The sequence below is a fragment of the Cavia porcellus genome, unplaced genomic scaffold (genome assembly GCF_034190915.1).
Source record: "Cavia porcellus strain 051 isolate PalLab524CR breed Dunkin Hartley unplaced genomic scaffold, mCavPor4.1 scaffold_16, whole genome shotgun sequence".
In the NCBI taxonomy this organism is placed as follows: Eukaryota; Metazoa; Chordata; class Mammalia; order Rodentia; family Caviidae; genus Cavia; species Cavia porcellus.
The window spans coordinates 44,023,314-44,045,318 of NW_026947499.1; the positions used below are offsets into that span (position 1 = coordinate 44,023,314).

At 36.4% G+C, this 22,005-nt stretch overlaps 2 long non-coding RNA genes across 2 annotated transcripts in view; one reads left to right on the forward strand and one right to left on the reverse strand.

Annotated features, from left to right (window-relative positions):
* The window catches only part of LOC134470726 (uncharacterized), a 59,145-nt gene that overhangs the window by 27,776 nt on the left and 9,364 nt on the right, over positions 1-22,005 (reverse strand). The window contains exons 3-4 of the long non-coding RNA XR_010039852.1: positions 18,224-18,302; positions 527-694 (exon numbers count right to left, since the gene is read on the reverse strand). This is a non-coding gene — a long non-coding RNA (uncharacterized LOC134470726). The remainder of the gene's footprint in view (positions 1-526; positions 695-18,223; positions 18,303-22,005) is intronic.
* LOC134470727 (uncharacterized) lies at positions 679-6,125 on the forward strand. Its single transcript, XR_010039853.1, has 2 exons — positions 679-1,661; positions 4,987-6,125. It is a non-coding gene; the product is annotated as an uncharacterized LOC134470727 (long non-coding RNA).

Here is a 22,005-nt window from a genome sequence, read left to right on the forward strand (position 1 = left end):
TAAATGAAGCTGTGTCCACAGTGACTGATCTACAAACAATGGCTGTGTCTTTAATTTCCAAAAACACTCTCAAATTTCAACTAATGTTTTGACATATCCTTGCTGAAGTGAAAAAAAAATTTTTTTTTCCAGTAGCAGAGATCGAACTCATGACCATGCATTTGCAAGGCAGGTGCTTATGCCACTGAACTAAATCCCCAGCCCCCCCAAAAAAATTTTTAAGTACTTGTAAGATTGAATCCAGAGCTTTAGTCATGCTAGGCAAGCACTCTACCAGTAGGCCATATGCCAAGCCCAATAATAATGTTAATACTGAATAGGGTAATGTCTTATTTGTAGCCAACACCACAGACCATGCCCTGGAAAGACAAATTTTTTTTTTTTTTTTTTTTGTCTTTTTCATTTTTATCGGTACCGGGGATGGAACTCACGACCGCCTGCTTGCAAGGCAGGTGCTTATGCCGCTGAGCTAAACCCCCAGCCCGGAAAGACAAATTTAAATTAACAGGGGGAACTAGATTCTTACCTATGAAGTTGTTATGCCAGTCTTTTACAGCCAACAGAAAGTGATAGGGTCATCAGTGAGGCAAACTAGGAAATGGAGAAATCTTCCTTAAGATTCAGTTGCTAGTTTCAATGAGGCGGGGAAACTTCCCAAAAGATTTAAGTGCCTTCTCATTCCCAGTCTTAAGACCTAAAAAACAAACAAACAAAAACTGAAACTAGAAATTCCATTTTACCCTACTATTCCTCTTTTTAGGGGTTTTCCCAAAAGAGTTAAAGGCATCATATTATAGTGATATATGCATATCTATATTTATAGCACCACAATTCATAATAGCTAAGTCTTGGAAATGGCCTATATGTGCTTCAATGGGTGAATGGATAAAGAAAAGGTGGTATTTACACTCAATAAAGTACTACTCTGCCATGAAGAAAGATAAAACTTGAGTCATTTGTAGGGAAATGGATGTATCTTGAAACACAATGTTAACTGTAATCAGATGCACAAAATTAAATATCACATGGTTTCTCTTATGCGAGAAACCCAAGTTATAAGGAACAAAATAAAAGATAATAGGAATTAGGGAGATGTATCTTTCTCAAAGGAAAGTGACTAAGACAGAGGGCAAGAAGAGGGAAAGGGGATGTAAAAAGTAATTAAGAAGTGTTACATGCATCCACTTGGAATGTAAATATGTCCTACAAACATGTACTAATAAAAACTAGGATAATCATATTTAAAATATTGTAGCCATTAGTCACACAAAAAATACTGAACCACATACAGCCTGGTTTTAAAAAAAAGCCTAAACTCAATACAACTTAGACTTCTCAGCTGACAGCACTTCATCTCTTCACAAGGTCATGGTGTACAGTAGTAAAATTTAAATAACCTAAAACCATTTAAATATAAATGTAGCCTCTTTAGAAAATTTCAGCTCCCATTCCACAAATATATTCATACATCTAGATCAGTATTGGCTATGTAAAGTACAATCTTGAAGAAAAATATTTCATGCAACCTTTTTTTCTCTTAAAATCCAGGGTCTGCAAAATTGTTATTTGGAAAAACCATGCTGGTGTTTTCAGCAAGCATTCAGGAAGTGTCTCCTATGTGTCAGAACAGCAGCGCATGGTTCACAGGACAAGGTTAACAGGTTATTACTATTTCCTGGGCCTTAATGTGTCCAAAAAAGAGAGCCAGCTTTTGCATTTGTAGTAATGAAATTGCAATAACATGCTAATAATATTTTTTTTAAAAATGTTGTTGCTTGGAAATGACCTAACCTCACAGTGCTCTGAAATGCATTACCCAGCTCTGGGGTGCTCCAAGTATTACAGGATTACAGGGCTTGTAAAAGAACACTTCTCCATGGCAAACTGCCAAGCAAGACCTTATTTCATGTTTAATGCCTTGTAGCAATAAGATAGCATAGGGAAGTCTTTGGAGCCAATGGAAGAGTTCAGTTGTCCTAAGAAGCAAGGAACCACAGTTGTTTACAGTCACCAAACTGTTCACTAGTTTTGCTGACTGGTGTCAGAGAACAGTTCTAAAATGCATGAGAACATTTATAAAAAGAATGACATTCTCCTGGTAGGTCTTTTTAATTTATTGCTTAGAGCTGTCCTGTTGCTAACTTTCGTTCTTTGGCTTTTAGTCAGGCATCCAAACCTTTGATCTGTCCCTCTGTACTTCTTCAACCTGTGAACCAGATTCAAGCTTCCTCTGATTCGTAATCTTATTTCTCTTATCATAGTCTAATTTTTATTTAAAAGTGGTTTTTTACTTTTAATTTAGCCACTAGTATAGAGAATTGAAATACTCATAATCACAGGTTCTTGAAACACACTAGTGATCCACACACAACATACTTTCATTTTGTTAGTTATTATAGCTATATCCCCAGCCCTTTTGAACTTTTCATCTTGAGACAGTCTCACTAATTTTCCCAGCATCATCTGGAGTTTTTGATCCTCCTTAGCCTCTTAGAGTGCTGAGATTACAGGTATGTTCCCACACACTTGACTCAATTATTTTTTTGGTTCTTTGTTTTCTTTTGGTCTTGTGGATTGAACCCAGGGCCTTCTCATTGAGCTGCATCACTAGACTCTTCTTACTTTTTTATTTTGAGACATCTCCCTAAGTCCCTAAATTACCTGGGTTGCACTCAGACTTGCAATCCTCTTGCCTCAGCTGCTCAGAGGGGTGGCTTATGGGCATACATCACCACACATGGCTTGATGGACTGGATTCTCATTGTATTATGTATATTCCAAAAGTTCGTGTGTGTGTGTATGTAATGTTGTTCTTAACTTTACAAGAAGTTAATTGGCAAGAGCCATTCTGTTATGTTGCACATTGCTATCATTTGTTTCAGCATCACTATACTATTTTGTTATATAAACATACCATAACTTATTCAACAGCCCTCTCATTGCTCCTCATACGAGTCATTGATAGGTTCTTGACAATGTAAACAGTACTTTCATGAAATGAACTTTTTTTCTTCTAGTCTTGTACATGTGTAAACATTTCTCTTTGGTGTGTCTAGAAGTCAAATTCTTTGATGATAGCATGAATATATTCAACTTTAGGGAACAATGTTAAATTGTTTTTGGAAGCAGTTTCCCTAAGTTTCTATCAATAAATCAATATGTGTATGATAACTGAATTTACATCATCTCCATAACTTGGTATTGTCTGACTTTTTAATATTTGCTAATAAATTGTGAGTAATGTAGAACTTCATGTGGTCTTGATTTACATTTTATCCATGACGTCAAACATCTCTGTATGATTGTCTATGTATGATGCAATGATACTGAGAAATATTTGTTCGTTTTTTTCTTATTGATACTTTTATAGTTGTTTATGCTTTTTTATTAAAATTAATGCTTAATATATTCTCAGTATAATCCCTTGCATTCTTGTCATTTTCTTTGAGGTATCTTCTGATAAACAAAAGTTCTTAAATTAGCAAAATTCATCAATCTTTTATAATTAACACTTTTTGCTTAAGTGTTTGTTTGTTTGTTTGTTTGTTTTTGAGATAGGGTCTCACTATGCAGTTCAGGCTGGGCTTGAGCTCACTTTGTAGCCCAGGCTGGTCTTGAAACTTGCAACAATCCTCCTGCCTCAGCCTCCTCAGTGCTGTGATTACAGGTGTATGCCTGTATGCCCAGCTTTAAGACATATTTTAAGAAATTGTTTAATAAGTCTTTCCTACCACGATATTTAAACAATATTTATCTGTATTTTCTCAAAGTTTTGAAAATTTTTATAATTTATCTATGGTGTGAGGTAAGAATCCAGAATTTTACTTTTTCCACATCTGTCAAATACTGAAGTATCATTTCACATACATGCTATTCCTGGGCTGGATTCTGCTCTATGATCAATGTGTTTCTCACTACATCACAACACTATCTCACTTACTAAGGATTTATTAATTGTCTGATATGTGTAGCACTCTCTCTTCTCTTTTTCTTTAGAAGCATTCTAGTACTTCTTGGCCCCAAATATAATTAAGAATTATTTTTTCAAGCTCCATGAAATCCCTTGTGGAGATTTAATTACAATTATCTTGTCTCAAAAGTTGATCTGGGTCCACTGACTTATTCGCAGTACTAATCCATGAACATAGTATGTCTCTCCACTTTGTTAGTCTTCGTGTATATCTCCCCTTACAGTTTTGTGACTTTCCACGTTGGGATTATAAGTACCTTTTATTCAGTTTATTCTAAGATATTTCATATTTTCTTGTACATTGAAAATTCTCTATGATTAGATTTTCTACTTTGCAAGCTAATTTTTTATTTTAATGTGACATCCAGGAACCTAATTAAACCTCATTTTTAATAACTTACTATCTTCTTTGGCTTTTCTACATACTCATCCTGTTATCTGAAAATTATGACAGTTTTATTTCCTCCTTTCTAATCTCTATGCTTACAATTTATTTTTCTTATCTCACTATTCTGTGGGACTTCCAGTCCACTGTTGGATAGGGGAGTGATAGTAATCACCCTTATCACTTTTCCTGGTTTTTTTTTTTTTTTTACCGGTACCAGGGATTGAACTCACAACTATGCGCTTGCAAGGCAGGCACTTATGCCGCTGAGCTAAATTCCCAGCCCCCTTATCACTTTTCTGACCTGTGAAAAAACACTTTAGTCTTTGTAAACCTGCAATTTGACTTCTAGCTCCTGTGTTATTTATAACTCATAATCTCACTTTTCTTTCTATATTTTTAAGATCATTTGTTTTCAGATTATTTTTGGTTGGTGCTTATTTGTTTAAATTTGAATAAATTAGGAAATATTTTTTAAAATGCTATTAAACAGTTATATTTAAAATGCTATTAAACAGTTATATTTTATACTTTCAAAATATAAACAGTTCAAATAATAATAGTAAATTTAAAGAAATTATATTAAATCAAGTTTTATTTGACCCTTCTTCTTTTCTTTCCAATATATTAGATAGATTGATCAGAAGCTTTGGGTAAAGCTCACAGAAGGAACCCAGGATCACATACCATAACTTTGGAGCCAGAAAAGCTTTAGCAGTGCAGATGAGAAACTTAATGCCAATTCATTCAGCAAATATTAATCAAGACCAACATGCTTCTCTAGAAATTTACTGCAGAACAGGTCAAACAAGACCTGAGAGTTGATTTCTCATCAGGAGGGGGAACAAAGAGACAAATAAGGTGACAGATTGACTTAAGTACTATGAAGAAAATAAGGTGATGAGAAAAACAAAAACTGAGTAAGCTCTTTTCCTAGGCCTTGCTTATTCTTTGCCTTTTGGATAGTGATACTGAATAACACTGCAGCCTACAACCATTCTACCCACCACTGAACTGAGGTTATGATAACTACTTGTTATGGATTAAGAACTGGTGGTCAACTTAACACCAGCTGGATTACATCAGCATGGCATTGAGCGAAGATGCTCCACCTGAGGAAAATTGCCTGGATAAATAGGTGGAGAAGAAAGGAGGTGTTGAAACATTGGGATGTTAATGCGTTGTTGCATTGAAGCATTGTGGGTTCTCCTATGAGTTGCTGTTTGAGCCATTGGTTCTCCTGGGAAGAAGCTATGGTCCTCACATGGAGTATTGCTTCCTGGCTCCAGAGGGGAAGGCATGTGCCACTTGGTCTCCAGGATGAACTTGTCACGCTGGCTTGCTGACACATACCCAACTGTGTGTGTCGTCAGAGGAGCTCGGAGCCTCCGGTTCGCGGAGGATGGCTGTGGTGCTTTCAGGATAGCCCTGGTCTTTGTTGTGAGTGTGACTTCTCAGCTCCAGCATAGAACCCTCATCCCACAAGTACAGCTCCTTCACTCTGCCGGCATGGACTTTCTGGCTTCCACCGCTGACCTTTGGGCCTTCCCAGCATGGATCCATAAAAGACTGGCGTAGTCCTTCTTGTGGGCTCTGGACCTCCAGTTGGGAGACACTGTCATGAGCTCTAGGTTTTTATCTGGACTCATGTGGGACTTTGCTGTGGGATTTAGGCCTTTGACTAAATATTCTATGTCTTTGTTGTCTCAGATAGATTTCCTGCATTTTTGTGTGAACTCCCAGTGATATTAAAAAATAATATAAACTCCATGTCCTGATTCTAATTGTTCTCTGCTTATCCCCTGACTACAATACTACTCTTTACATTAATGTTGAATGACTCTATGAAAAAATGGGTAGATGGATGGGCAGATGGATGGAGAGGTAATGATAAATATTTTAGTGGAACCAAAGGTAGATGGGCTAGTAGATGGTTGGGTGAATGGATAGATGGGTGAGTGGATGACTGGATGGATGAGTGCATGAATGGATGGATGGATGAATGGATGGGTGAGTGGATGGATGAGTAGATGGGTGGGTGGGTGGCAAGGCATTTGGCTGGATGGATGGGTGGATAATTAGGTGGGATGGTAGGTGGATGGATGGATGGATGGAGAAATAGTTACTTGGGTGGATGGGTAGATAGTAGACTGAGAGATGAAAGAAAGGATGGTAGGCTGGATATATGGAGGAGTGGATGGATGAACAGATAGATGGCAGAAAGTAGGGAGTTAGGAGCAGCTGAAGAAACAAAGGAGTTGGGCCTGTATGTTGCCAACATGCATGACTAGTTGACTTGCAGTCTGAGTACATCAGAGCCAGTAGTCCAGCCACTGCACCCAAGCTAAGGACGCATAAACCAAAGAACCAGAATTTTCTCTTTGAATGCACAAGACTAGAAAACTCCAAAATTCACTAGTATAATGGAAACCCTCACTGAGCACCTACTTGGTGCTGGGGGCCTAAGCCAAAGGCCAGGGATACCAAAATGAAAAAGTTGGTGGTCCTGCCTTCAAGGAATTTGCATACCATGGGCAAGGGAAAGATATGCAATGATGCTTTCAAAGCAGTCTTATGCAGCCATAGAAGCATAAATGGTTCACTAGAAACACAAAGGAGAAATATCTAATCTAGTCTTGGAACTCAGGGAAGACATCTTGGAGGAAGTTATGCCCTATGTGGTATCTATATATTGCAACATCAATAGCAGGGTGCTACTAGGGAGCTAGAAAGGTAGCTTTAAGATAAACATAAAGGTTCTAGGCTTACATAGCCTGAGGTAATATCATTTATTTTATTTTAAAGAGAAAAAACCCCAGAAAAACCAAGAAGCAAACAAATAATTAAAAAACAGCAAAAGCAAAATAATGGCAACAATGAGAAAAACAATGGCGATACAGGATTTCAAAACAAGATGGTAGGAATTTAACAATGATTATTATATTGCATAATTTTACCCTCAAAGTAAAAATAGCTCAGGCTACCAGATACATGCATGCAAGATTGATCAGACAATATAATTTCCCTTTGAGCAGTTTTTCCTTTTACTATATCTATTATAACTTTTAGATAAATCTCTCAGTGTTTTACACTAGGGAGACAATACAGTGTTTACACATACAAGTCTGATTTGTTTCATTATAAATATGGCTTCCAGTTGCATCCATTTACCTATAAAAGCTTTGAGTTTATCATTCTTTATGGCTGAGTAGTATTCCATTGTATAAAAATACCACTTTTTTTATTCATTCCTCAGTTGATGGGCATTTGGGTTGTTTCCAAGACTTAGTTACAACAAATTGTGCTGCTAAAAACAGGGGTGCATATATTTCACTGTGGTATGATATTTTCCATTCTACTGGGAAAATAACCCAGAAAGAGAATAGCTGGTTGGATTAAACCTCTATTCGAGGTTTTTTAAAGAATCTCCATATTTATTTCCACAGTGGTTTTACCAGCCTACATTCCCACCAATAAAGGAGAAGTGTTCCTTTTCCCTGACAACCCCACCAACATTTGTTATTGATTAATTTCTTGATGTTAGCCATTCTCTCTAGAGTGAGATAATATCTCAGTATGGTTTTAATTTGCATTTCTTGAATGACCAATGATGTTGAACATTCTTTCATATACTTATTGGCCATTTGTATTTCTTCACCTGAGAATTGTGTAGTTATCTCAGATGCCCATTTTTGGAATGTGTCTTTATATTTGGAGGGCCTTATTTTTTTCAATTATTTATACATTCTAGATAAAAGTCCTTTTTCTGAGGGACAGTTGGAAAAAATCTTTTCCCAGTCTGTGGATTTTCTTTTCACTGTGTTAGTGATTTCTTTCAATGTGTAAAAACTTTTTAATAAGACTAGATTCCAGTTGGTTCTTTGAAGTACTTCACATGCAGTTTGGTTTTTGTTTTGAACTCTCAGCCTCCCACTATGTCCTTGAGATTTCTACCTAATTTGTCTTTCACTAGGTTTAATGTTTTTGTCTTAATATTTAGATCATTGATCCATTTTGACTTTAGTGCATAGTGATAGGCATGGGTCTAGTTTAAGTCTTTGGCATGTAGAAAGCCAGTTTTTCCAGCACCACATTTATTAAAGGGGGTGTCTTTTTTCCAGTGAATGTGTTTGGTCCTTTTGCCAAAAATAAGGTAGATGAGTGTGTTTTTAGTTGTTTCTGTGTCTTTTGTTCCATTCCATTGAAGCATTCCTCAGGTCTGCTTTTTTTTACAGTACCATGCTGATTTTATTATAGCAGCTTTGTAGTACAATTTCAAGTCAGGGATTGTGATGCCTCCTGTGTTGCCTTTGTTGCCCAGGATTGCCTTTGCTATTCTTAGACTCTTATGGTTCCAAACAAATTTTAGTAATGTTTTCTCTAGATCCTTGTGGTATGCTAATGGTTTTTAATCAGGATTGCACTAAATCTGTATAACAGTTTTGAAAGTATGGCTATTTTCATAATATTGGTTCTTGCTATCCATGAGCAACGGCTATCTTTCCTTTTTCTGAATTCCTCTTCAATTTCTTTTATCAGAGTAGTGTAATTTTGGTTTCCTTTGTTAGACTGATTCCTAAGTATTTCATTTTTTATATTATTGTGAAAGGTATAGTTTCCCTAATTTCTCTGTCCATGAGTTTGTTGTTTATGTTCAAGAATGTTATTGACTTTGAGTTACTGACTTTGTACCTAGCTATGCTGCTGAATTTGCTGAAGTCTAGAAGTCTGTTGGTGGAGTTTTTGGGATCTTTTAGGTAGTCATGTCATCTGAAAATAATGATAATTTAACTTCTTTCTTTTCTATCTTTATTTCTTTTATTTCTCTCTCTTGTCTAAATGCGCTGGCTAATGGTTCCAGAAGTATACTGAATAGAAGGGGTAACAGTGTACAACCTTGTCTTGTTCCTGTTTTAGAGTGAAAGCTTTCAGTGTTTGTCCATTTAGTATGATGTTGGCTGTTTTTTGTCATAGATGGCTTTTATCAAATTGAGGTAAAGACCATCTATTCCAAATTTCCCTAGGGTTTTTACCATGAATGAATGTTGGACTTTATCAAAAGCTTTTTCTGCATCTATTGAAGTGATCGTGTGATTTTTGTCTTTGGCTCTGTTAATGTGGTGTATTACATTTAGTGATTTATGTGTGTTGAATCACCCCTGCATTCCTACGATGAATTCCTCTTAGTTGTGATATATAATCTTCTTCATGATTTGCTACATTTTGTTTGCTAGTATTTTATTGAGGATTTTTTTCATCTATGTTCATTAGAGAGATTGGCCTGTAATTTTCTTTTTTGGTTGGATCTTCCTCTGGTTTTGGTATCAGGAGAATATTTCCCTCCCAGAAAGAATTAGGGAAAATTGCTTCCCTTTCAATTTAATTAAAGAGTTTGAGAAGTATTGGTATTAAATCATCTTTAAAGTTCTTATAAAATTCAACTGTGAATCCATCAGGACCTGGGCTTTTTTTGTTGGTAATTTTTTAATTATGTTTTCAGTTTCATTAACTGATACTGGGTTGTTCAGAAGTTTTAGATCTTCTTGATCTAGCTTTGGTAATCCATGTATTTCTAGGAATCTGTCCATTTCTTCTGTGTTTTTCATCCCATGAGAGAAAAGTTTATCAAAGTAGGTACTGAAGATCTGTATTTCCACATGAACTTTAATGATTTCATCTTTTTTATTCCTTCTGCCGTGAATTTGTTTTTTCTTTCCTTTTTTTGATAAGATTGGCCAGATGTTTATCCATTTTATTTATTCTTTCAAAAAACCACCTTTTGATTCTTTAATTCTTTGTATTGTTTTCTTAATCTCAATTGCATGAATTTCTGGTCTGCTCTTTATAATTTTCTCTCCTCTTTGGGCTTCGAGCTTGACTTGTTCTTCTTTTTCTAGAAATTTGAGGTGCAGTATTCGGCTGTTTATTTGTGTTTCTTCTGTTTTCCTAATGTGACAATTCACAGCATTAAATTTTCCCCTGAGGACTGCATTCACCATGTCCAACAGGTTCTGCTAAGTTGCATCTTTGTTTAATTGTATATATAGTTTAATTTTTTAAATTTAATTTCCTCTGTAATCTATTGGTTCTTCAATAGGGTAGTATTTAATTTCCATGTGTTCATGGAGCTTTTATGGTTTCTTTAGTCATGGATTTCCAGTTTCAGTGCACTATGATCAGATGATATGCATGGGATAATTTCAATTCCTCTGCATTTACTTATGCACATTGTATGGGTTAGTGTATTATCTATTTTAGAGAACATACCATCTATAGCTGAAAAGAATGTGTATTCTAATGTTGTTGGGTGGAAAACCCTGCTAAGTCCATTTGTTCACAAGTTTGATTCAATTCTGTTATTTATTTGCTGGTTTTTTTGTCTAGTTGATCTATCTCTTCATGACAAAGGGATGTTTTAAGGTCACCCATTGTAATTACATGATTGCTTACTTGATTTTTCATGTCTATTAATATTTGTGTTACATAGTTGGATGCTCCTGTATTTGGTACACATACATTTTGATTATCTCTTCCTCTTGAATTTTTTCCCCTACAAAGTATGTAGTAATCTTTATCTCTTTTCATTATTCTTGGTGTGAAGTTCACATTGTCTGCAAACAGAATAGCTACCCCTGCATTTTTCTGGGTTCCTGTCACATGGAATATTGTTTTCCATCCTTTGACTTTCAGTGTATGAATTTCCTTTTGAGTTAAATGTGTTTATTGTATACAGCATATTGTTGGATTTTGTTTCTTGATTCATTTTGCCAGTCTGTTTCTTTTGACTGGTGAATTGAGACCATTTACATTAATGGTATAACCGATATGGTTATTGATTAAAAACTGGTGGTCAACTTAACACCAGCTGTATTATATCAGCATAGTGCTGAGTGTAGATCTCCCATCTGAGGAAAGTTGCCAGCATAAATAGAGACATGGAAAAGGAGAAGCTATTGTGTTGAGGCATTGAGGCATTGTGGGTTGTCCTATGAATTGCTGTTTGAGCCGTTGGTTCTCCTGGAGAAGCTTTGGTCCTCACATCGAGCATTGCTTCCTGGCTCCGGAGGGGAAGACATGTGCTGCTTGGTCTCCAGGATGAACTCATCATGCTGGCTTCCTAGCATGTACTGGATTGTGCTTGTCAGAGGAGGAGCTTGGGGCCTCTGTGTTGCTGAGTATGGCTGTGGTGCTTTTTAGGACAGTCCTGATCTTTTTTGTGAGTATGACTTCCTGGCTCCAGCATAGAACCCTCAACCTACCAACACAGCTCCCTCACCCTGCTGGCATAGACTTCCTGGCTTCCACTGCTGAACTTTGGGCCTTCCCAGCACAGACGCATGAAAGAGACTGGCATGAGTCCTTTTTGGGGCTCTGGACCTCCAGTTGGACTTGGGGAAGGCATTGCCATGAGCTCTGGGTTTTCATCTGGACCCATATGGGACATTGCTCTGGGATTTAGGCCCCAAGCTAAATATTCTATGGCTTAGTATTGTGGATAGATTTCCTGCGTTTTCTTGTGTTAATTCTGGGTGGCCATCATAAAAATATATTGTAAACTCCATGTCCTGATTCTAATAGTTCTCTGCACAACCCCTGACTACAACAGATATATATTAGCTAATCTTTGTCATGTTATCTTTCTGCTGTTGGTTCCCTACTTTCCCCCTCTGTTTAATTGCTTATCCTGCTCTTAGTTTCTTTCTGTTGTTATTCTTGGAATTGTGGTCATTTTTATCTCTTTCTAGAGTGTCTTTCAGTACTCTTTGTAAGTTTGGTTGGGTGGTCATGAAGTTCTTTCTTTTTTCTTTGTCATGGAAAGAATTTTCTCCATTGATTTTCAAGGATAGTTTCGTAGGATACATCAATCTGGGTTGGAAGTTGTTTTCTTTTAGTACTTGAAACACTTCATACCATGCTCTTCTTGATTTGATGGCTTGTGTCGAGAAGTCTGCTGTGATTCTGATAGCCTTTCATTTATAGGTGATCTGTTTCTTTTCTCTAGCAGCTTTTAAGATGCTGTTTTTATGCTGAATTTCTGGGACCTTTATTAAATGTCACAGTGTAGATTTATTTTGGTTATGAATAGCTGGATCTCTGTATGCCTCACTTATCTTTATATCAGGCTCTTTCTTTTCCCATGTTTGGAAAATTTTCTGATATTACTTCTGTAAATAGTTGTTTTGTGTCATTTGCATTGTCTTCTTTTCACTGATACCAATCAATCATATATTTTCTTTGCATCATTATGCAGCTGTTGAGTTGATATTTCCTGATTCTGTGGTTTTTTTAGACATGTTTCCTTTCATGATCACTAGCTGCAATCCTGTCTTCAAGGTCTGAGAGTCTGTCTTCAACTCATTTATGCAGTTTTGCCTGCTTTCAATGGAATTTTTGATTTCCTGGATATCTCCTTGAATCTGTTTCATGTATTCTAATTATCTCCTATATTGTTCATTCAAGGTTTCCATCATATTTGTATGCTTCTCTATTTTTTCTATCTATGTCTTCTTTGGATATACTCACCAATTCTTTCATTATGTTTATCATTTCTGTTTTTACCTAAGAGATTATTTCTGTGTGATTTCTTCAAAACTTCCTGGAGTTGTTTCTTTACTTGTGTTGCTAACACTTTAGAAATTTCAGTTGTGTGATTTCTAATTTCATCCATGTCTCATATAGCTTATCTGGATGGACTGGAAATTTGAGATTGCATTTTGGTCTTTTGTCTTGGTATTTTCCTGTATCCCTCCAAATCAGCCTGATGTCAAGTCCTAGTTGCTTCTGGCCCTGGCAGCCTGTCCCACAGCAGGCCTCACTAAGGGTTGCCAATAACTGCAAGTCTCTGGGCACAGACTGCTGGACCCCACAGGTTTCACAGATGGTTCCCACATGTGGATGGCTTGCTGAAGGCAGACTCCCAGTCACAGTGGGCCTCACTGTGGGTTCCTGGAGGATTATGGTCACTGGGTACCAACTCTTGGTCCCCACAGGCCTCAGAGGTGTTTCCTAGGTTAGGAGAGTCACTGGGTGCAACTTCCCAATTCCAAGGAGCCTCACATATGGTTCCTGGGTATAGGTAGTCACTGGGCACAGCTTCCCATTCCCTGAGGGCCTCACTATATGTTCCTGGATGACAATAGGTCACTTGTTGCAAACTCCTGGTCCATGTAGGCCTCAGAGATGGTTCCTGGGTGTGGGCAGACCACTGGGTGCCACTTCTCAGTCCCTAGGAGCCTCACCTATGGTTCCTCATTGTTGTTGGGTTCCCATGGGCCTCACTGTGGGTTCCTGAATGATCACAGGTTGCTGGGTGCAAACTCCTGATCACTACAGACCTCAGAGATGGTTCTTGGGTGTGGGTGGATTGCTGGGTGCAATTTCTCAGTCTTCAGGAGCCTCATCTACAGTTCCTGAATGTGGGTGGGTCCTTGAATTAATATCTTAAATTATCCATCTGGCTAAAATATCCATTGCATATGTATTATTTTATTAACCAAAAATATCATTTCTTATACTTCAATATGTATCTTAAACTATTTTTTGTCATTATTCATATAAGCATATTTTATTTAAAATGGAATCTTCTTATATGCAGCATATTCTAGTTTGTAAATTTTTGCCTAACATACAGCTTGACAATATCATAAATGCCCTTCTACATTAATATTTGAGTGGTACAGAATATTTCATTGCTTGATAGCTAAAATATATGTCAAATGTGAATTGCAGCCCTCAACCAATCATAATAGATGCTGGTTAGTGCCTTATATATTTTTATCCTCCATGACTTTATTAAACCAATCTTATATTTTCATCTGTTACATTTTTCTCAGTTCCCTAATGAGAAGTACAGATGAAATGAGTATGTTTTATACTGAACTTTTGTGTAGAACCATGATTTTCTCAAGATGTTGTAATAGGTGGAAATTCCTGATTAAGAGTAAGATCATGTTTTAACTTTTTTATCTATATGCCAAATTGCTGTCCTAGGAAGTTTTATCAGTTTATATTTCTAGCTAGACATGGTAGCTCATGCCTATAATCCCATGAAGGCTGGGACGGGAGGTTTGCCTTACGTTCAATGTAGGCTAGATTGTGCAGAAACCTTATCTCAAAAAAGTTTTTATATTCTCTTTACTAGACTATAAGAGAGCTCATTTTTTTCAGACTCTCACAAAGAGTAGTATTAACTGTGTCTTTCCTCAGTTCTAAGTTCTAAGTTCAAATGTCATTTCACTATTTTAGTCTAGACTTCAATTAATTTTTTTTTTTTTTTTTGTCTTTTTCCTTTTTATCGGTACCGGGGATCGAACTCACGACTGCCTGCTTGCAAGGCAGGTGCTTACGCCGCTGAGCTAAATCCCCAGCCCCGACTTCAATTAATTTTTAAGATTAAATTTTCCATATGTTTCTTAGCTATTTATAGTGTGTGTGTGTGTTGTGTGCACATTGCCTGTTGGTTTCCTATACCCTTTTATTTATCAAATGTCCTTTTTCTTATTTATTTGCAAAAATTATGTCTGTTGAGAGTATTATTTTCATAAATTTTGCAAACCTTTTTCCAAATTTGTCTTTTGCCTTTTTTTCCCTATGCTTTTGCCTTTCCAATTTTTTCAAATGTGTATGTTGTTAAATCTTTCAGTATTTTTAGAATTCTATATTCAGTACATTTTGGTATTTATATTTGAAATATATAAAATCTACCCAAGTTTTCTTCTGGTATTCCTATTTCTTTTTTTATATTTCAATCCCCACTCTACTGAAGACTTATATCTGTATGTTATACAAGGTATGACTCTTAACTTTTTTCAAAATGATAAGCTACTGATCTAATACTATTCGTTGAAAATGCTTTCTTTATCTGCTAATTTTTATTGGTATTTTTGTCTTACACTGTACTTGTATTTGCATTTGGTTATATTTCTGTAATTTTGGTTTTATTCCTACATGATGTCAATCTTTCCAATAGTCATGTAAGTTTAATTATCCTTGTATAATAAATGTTAAGGATTTGTTAAATAGATGCCTCTGTTTTATTATGCTCTTTAAAATATTTATTGGCTAACTGGTCATTATCAAGTATTTATTCTTCTAGTAGAATATTTAAGATTCTTTGTCAAGTTTCAAAAAATTAGATTTAGATTTTTCTTATTTTGGTAATAATGGATATCCTCACCATATTTGGAAAATGGAGTGTTTTGCTGTCAAAGTCTTCTTTCCTATTATTCCCTATTATTTCTATATAATTCACTTTATTCATCATATAAGGAAATAATGATGATATTTCCTATCATTTTTATAATTTCATCTATATAAGCCCTGCACATTTCTTGACAAGTTAATTCAAACATACTTGTTATTACTACACGTGGCAACTGAGCTTTCTTCCCTCCCCACTCTGGCTATATGAATTTTTATAGACTTTATAACTAACCATCCTATAGATCTCAATCACTAGCATGGTTTTTCAGTTGATTATTTTGCATATTATATGTAGTTCAGCATTTTATTAAAAATGATAATGATATCGTCTGTTTTTCATGCCTATTTTTCTGTCTCTTGTCCAAGAGAATGAGTTCAGGAATTCATATGCCCATGAGTGAATTGGTCAAGGTAAAGCCTGGAACAGACAGGGACAGCCAAGCATGTCTAAAGTGGGAAGTCACTATTCAGCTCCACCAGTTTCTGATTCTTGGGAAATAGGCTTGGTGTTGACAGATGTTCAGATTTTTTAATAAAAATATATGTCAAATGTAAGTTTTTTTAAAAATGTAAATTATAAGATCTTTTAAATATTGAAAACTAATTCAATTTTTTAAACATCAAGGTAGTCAGATTCAACCCAGGTTCACAGTATTGATTAGACATTCCAGAGCCTAAGAATGTATTGAGGTAAAATATTGGGCTTTCTTAATTATCCTGATTTGGTAAAAATGCCTCCTTTCTTTGACCAATTAGCTATTTGCTAGATGGTAAATGCAAATCATACATTCTCTTTCCTTATAAAGTGATTGAAATCAAATAAATAAGAAAAAATTGCATCTCTGTCCACATCAGCTTCCTAGTGTTGCCATAATAACAAACTACAAGTGGATAGCTTGAAACACCAGAGTTTGATGTTGCATTCTAAGGGTAACAGCATGAAACCAGAGTGGGAGCTTTGAAGGCAGATCCTTCCTTGTCTCTCCCTGGCTTCTGGGTGCTCCTTGGCTTGTAGCCGCATCATTCTAATCCCTGTCTCCATTTTTGCATGGCTTTCTCTCTATGCATTTCTCCTCCTCTTATAAAATCACTAGTCATTGGATTTTAACACCCATCTTAGTCCAGTATGATATCATCTTAATAATTACATTTACAATAAGGTCCCGTTGTGTGGGGCCAGATAGACATGGATTTTTTCATGGGGACCCTAGTCAACTCACTACATTATTGCCAAGTAAGTGTGACCTGTATTTCTCATGTTCTCCTGCTCTTTCTTCAATATTGGTTGAGTTCCTTTCATAAAATTAATTGGAAAGTTTTAAACTTTCCTTATATGATGAAATGAAATGAATTCTATAGAAAGTGTCTCTTCCATTAATGTGTGATGTAATTTTCCTCTCCCGACTCTCCCCAAATCATCTGAACCTATGTGTCTCATGGAGGTAGTAAAAATTCTTTATCAGTTTTGTCCATGACTTTTTGTTCATCAGATTTTTTTTTACCTCTTCTTGAGTAGATTCTTTTGCCTTGTTTTTCTCAATATTTTACTTATATAAATTCAAGTAAGTGTACTTTTAATTTTAATCTTCCATATCTGTATCTAAGTCCTTGTTAATTTTACTATTATCTATTTGTATTTTCTTTCTTTTTGACATGTAACTTTGCCTTTTCTATCAGCCATTTAAAAGCTCTTTGATTTATTTTACCAAGGCTATTTTTTTATTTTCTAATTCACTTATGTCTGCTTTTATCTTTCAATTCTTGTTTCTGTCAACTAGTTTTTTTGCCTCCAATTTTTTTTAGTTTGTTGTTGTTGGTTTCCATTTTTATTTAATAACAAGACCATTTAAGCTTTGTCTTTTTTCCAATGAGTGGCCAGAGGTGGATGCATGAAGAGAACACTACAACTAAGAAAGAGAAAAATATAAATAGAAAATATCAAAACATGCTTCTTTGCTGGAGACCTGGGTGCATATCTAAAGTGCTAGTCTTTCAGATAATCCTACAAATATATGTGTCAACTTTTCGTTGCTTTGCCTCCTGATGGATATTATCCAGAGAAAGAACCAAGGTGACTAATGTTTAGCAAAGGGCTGAGCAGAGCCTATTGGTGCCTGTCTGTAATCCCAGCACTTGGGAAACTAAGGCAGGAGGATCGCTGCAAGTTTGAGGCCAGCCTGAGCTACATAGTAAAATCCTTTCTCAAAAAAACCAACCAAAAATCCCACAAAATACATTCAGTGAAGTGTTGAGCTCCATCTTTCCAGCATGGAAACAGTGGCGCTTGGAATATTATCCCCCTTTCTGAAGCAGTTTTATCTTTTTTAAGGAGATCCCAAGCCTAAATGGTACTTTGTAATTATGTCAGCCAGCCTGAGAATGCTACAGCTGTAAATAACAACTTTTAACGCTTGATGTGTTTCCTACACTGTGGCACAGGAGCCTACATCCACCACTCACCTTAACCTCTGCAACAACCTCTCCTCTCCTCCCAGCTGTAGTGAGATTTCTGCAAGGCCTCATAAAAGAACATTAAGAAAACATAATGGAACATGTGATGAGAGCTGATCAAAAAATAATTGTCATTGTTCATGCAGGTTAAGAATAATGGTAAGATGTGGAGTAAAAGACACTTTTCAGCAGACCAAATTAAGTCTTTTTCATACCTTGAAAAGTCTTAGTCACATGGCATCCAGCAGCGTCCACAGAGAACCACATGGAACATCTCCTCTTGATCCCTGGACTCTTAAGTGGAGATTAATGAAGGACAATGGAAATATTCACTGATCTTTTGCATGCAGTGGCCAGCATAAAAGAAATACAAAATCAAGGGGTGAAAGAAAAGAGCATCTATGAATTCCAACTGCCGACCCACCTTCTTCATTGAATTGAGATCTTCATTTTAATCCATTGCAGGATCTCAGTTGTAGCCTTTCATTCATAAAATTATCATTATTAACAATCATTTACTGAACATTTGTTATGTAACAGATACTGTACTTAAGTGTAGTTTCTTAATAGTTTTATTGGGTATAGAATGTACATAACATGAAATGGGCCCATTATAAGTATACAATTCAAAGGTTTTCAGAGAATGTAAAAGGTTGGGCAATCATTACCACAATCCATTTCTTCCCAAGATTCCCTCCAACCTATTTGCAATCAGTCTTCTATCCTATTTTCAGCTGCAGACATTCATTGATCTGCCTTCTGATTGATCTGCCTTCTAATTCTTTAAATGTGTCTTTTATGGAAATTTCATAAAAATTGAATTATGCATATATAATAGTTTGCATTTCTTATATTTAAGTTAGTACAGTGATCTTGAGGTCTATCTACGTGGTAGTATGTATCAGTATTTCATTCCTCTCTAATGCTAAACAGTATTCCATGGCTATATCACATTTTGTGTACATTCATAAGTTGATGGACATTTGGATCCTTTCAGCTTTTTGACTCTAAATAATGTTCATTTAGAAGCATTTATGTAAACATATGTTTTCATTTCTTTTGGATTGACACCTAGAAGTTAAATCATCAGCCTACATAATAAACTTATATTTAACCTGTTAAGAAATTCTCAAATTGTTTTCCAAAGTGGCTGCACCATTTTACATTTCTACCAACAATATATGAGGATTCTAGTTTCTGCACATCCTTGCTAATACTTTGTATTTTCTGTGTTTTTTATTATAGCCAGTCACATGAGTATCTTAGCTGGATGTACATAGATTGCCTATGTCCCACCAACACTGTATTAATCATAGTAGGCTAGGTTATGCAGTGGAAACAAACAACCTCTTAACCTTGGTGACTTAAAACAACTCAGTGGCTTTTATTTCCCACTCATGCTACATGTCTAATGATGGTTAGAACTGGGGAGGAGGGATAGTGCCCTTCAAAGACTCTCAGACTGATGGGAATTCATGAAATAGGAAATGGCAGACTGCTTATGAGGTTAACAAATTTCCTCCAAAAGTCACGGTGAGTAACAAAGGTGGCCCCTGTAAGAGGTCATGAGGAAATGAATAAATCATGAGAGTACCACCATCAGGAGTGGATTAAGTTTTATTGTGGAGGGGCTGGGGATTTAGCTCAGCGGCATAAGCACCTGCCTTGCAAGCAGGCAGTCGTGAGTTCGATCCCTGGTACCGATAAAAAGGAAAAAGACAAAAAAAAAAAGTTTTATTGTGGAAATGGGGTAGTTACTATGAGAATGTGCTCCTGATGAAAAGATGACTTCTTGCCTGCCCTTCTGCCATGCTGTACTGTAGGACAAAGGCACTCACCAGAGGGTGACACCAAGTTCCTCGACTTCCCAGGCTCTAAAACCGTGAGAAATACATTTGTTTATAAATTTTCTCAGTTTATGGTACTCTCAGACACAGCCCTCTAGCTGGTATGCCACATGGTCATGGTTAACTTTGAAGTGGTTGAAATATAGAATAACAATTTTGTCATATACCAAGAGGAAAAGACAAGTGAAAATAATAGTAAATACCTGATGGCTTTCAGAAATGCTAAGATGATACTAGTGTTTTTTTACAGATTAACACATTGAAGCTCAGAGTTTACCTTCATGAGAATATATGGCTAATAAACTGAACCCAACCCTGCATTCTCATCTCATCAACATTAAGGGTTCATCAACATATTATTTATTATATCTAGTTTTGAGATTCCCTCTGGTAAAATAAAAAGAAATCCTCAGCACATGACACTCAAACCCATCATGAAGTAGGTTTCACGCCTACAGACATCTATTTTATGGTCTCTAAATTCACAGAATATTATTGTCTGCCTTAGGTGAGCATCTGTGGAATTATCTCCTAAAAGGCAGAGAAGGTCCCTAGTGTTGTCGCCACCTTCATTATCTAAAAATTGTTATGCTGATATCCAACCCCTACACATGCACCATGTTTTTGCTCTCAAAAAAACTAAGAACCTCTTTCACACAGAAAGCCCTGTGGGACTGAATTGTAACAAATACACGTTGTAGTTAGAAGTCAGCAAAACACTGGGAGAGGAGTAGTATAGTGAATAGTGATAGCAGTAGGTGATACTTGGTGAGTTTGGTGCCCCCAAAAAAGGGGAGCCACATGGATATGGGTAACATGTGCTGAGTACACTTTAATGGTTAGGTACACAGGCTCCAGGATCAGACTCACTTTGGGAGTTGGAATCATGTCTTTTCTCCTAATCGGGTGATGGTATGGCTGAACAGAAGCAAATACAGCAGCACTTCAAGTAGTTCTATATAACCGAATTAGGGATATTGGATTTGTAGTTTCTATGGCATGATTTATTGTACACTTTAATTCATGAGAACTACAGCAACTATTTATAATGCAGGAAAGTGGTTCCATAGTCTGGCTTTGAACATTTGTACAGCGCTGCAATTCTTGGTTATCTCCTTTGTAAATGACAATAGGAGGAGGAACGATTTATGGGGTCATCAGGATTATATAAGAAAATATAGGAAAAATATGTAGGAAAAGCGTTGTCCCTAGAATTAGTTGAGTGGTCAGTGATTTTGTTAGCATATGGATTTCTTTACAGTCATCATCATTTTTTGGGTAGTTGGAAATAGGAGATTCCCCAGATTTGGTGTTCAACAGTTTGTTGCTCTTTGAATCATATTTTTGATTGACGTCATCCTCAGATCTTCCACTTTTGAGTATGCCTACATTTTTTGTTTGTTTGTTTGTTTGGGTTTGTTTTTGTTTTTTGTTGTTTTGGTACCTGGATCGAACTCCTGACCATGTGCTTGCCAGGGAAGCACTTTGCAGCTGACCTAAATCCCCAGCCTAGAATGTGCCTACTTTTGTTAACCCTGGTCCATTCCTGACAAGTTGAAGAAAAGAAGGGAATTCAACAAGACACTGAGAAAGGAAAACAAGACACAGCTTCTTCCTGTTAGGATCAGGACAATAATTTCCCGGAGGGTAGAAACAGGATAGAAACATGATTAGGAATACAACTCTGACTTTTTGACTGTCTCTGTGCTCCAAGTAGCTCCGTTCACCTGTCTAACATCTGTCTAGAAGAACTTAAGGGGTGAAATCATCAAAGCAACTTTAGTTTTGCGTTTATCATGTCATTGAAGTTTCAATAGATAAAATCCTTATCTTAGCACTGGATGAAAAGAAAGTCAGGCAGGCATCAGAACATTTCTTTTTCTCTTAGTTTTCAGTGGGGGGGAAAGTCCTATGTTGCCTAAATCACAAATTTAGTCTGATTTGTAAAATCAGAATGTTTCATTCAATATATTAATCGATACTTCAAGCCTTATTTGGAGATAGTTCTCTTCCCCCATGGCCTGCTACAGTGGGCTTCTCACATCTTGGAAGAAGGAAACAGATACCGGTTTCCCCAAGCCACCCACAAAGGGTTGGCATGGAGAGAAGGTGAGACAAAGACGGGAGAAGAGCACTCACCTGTTAGATTC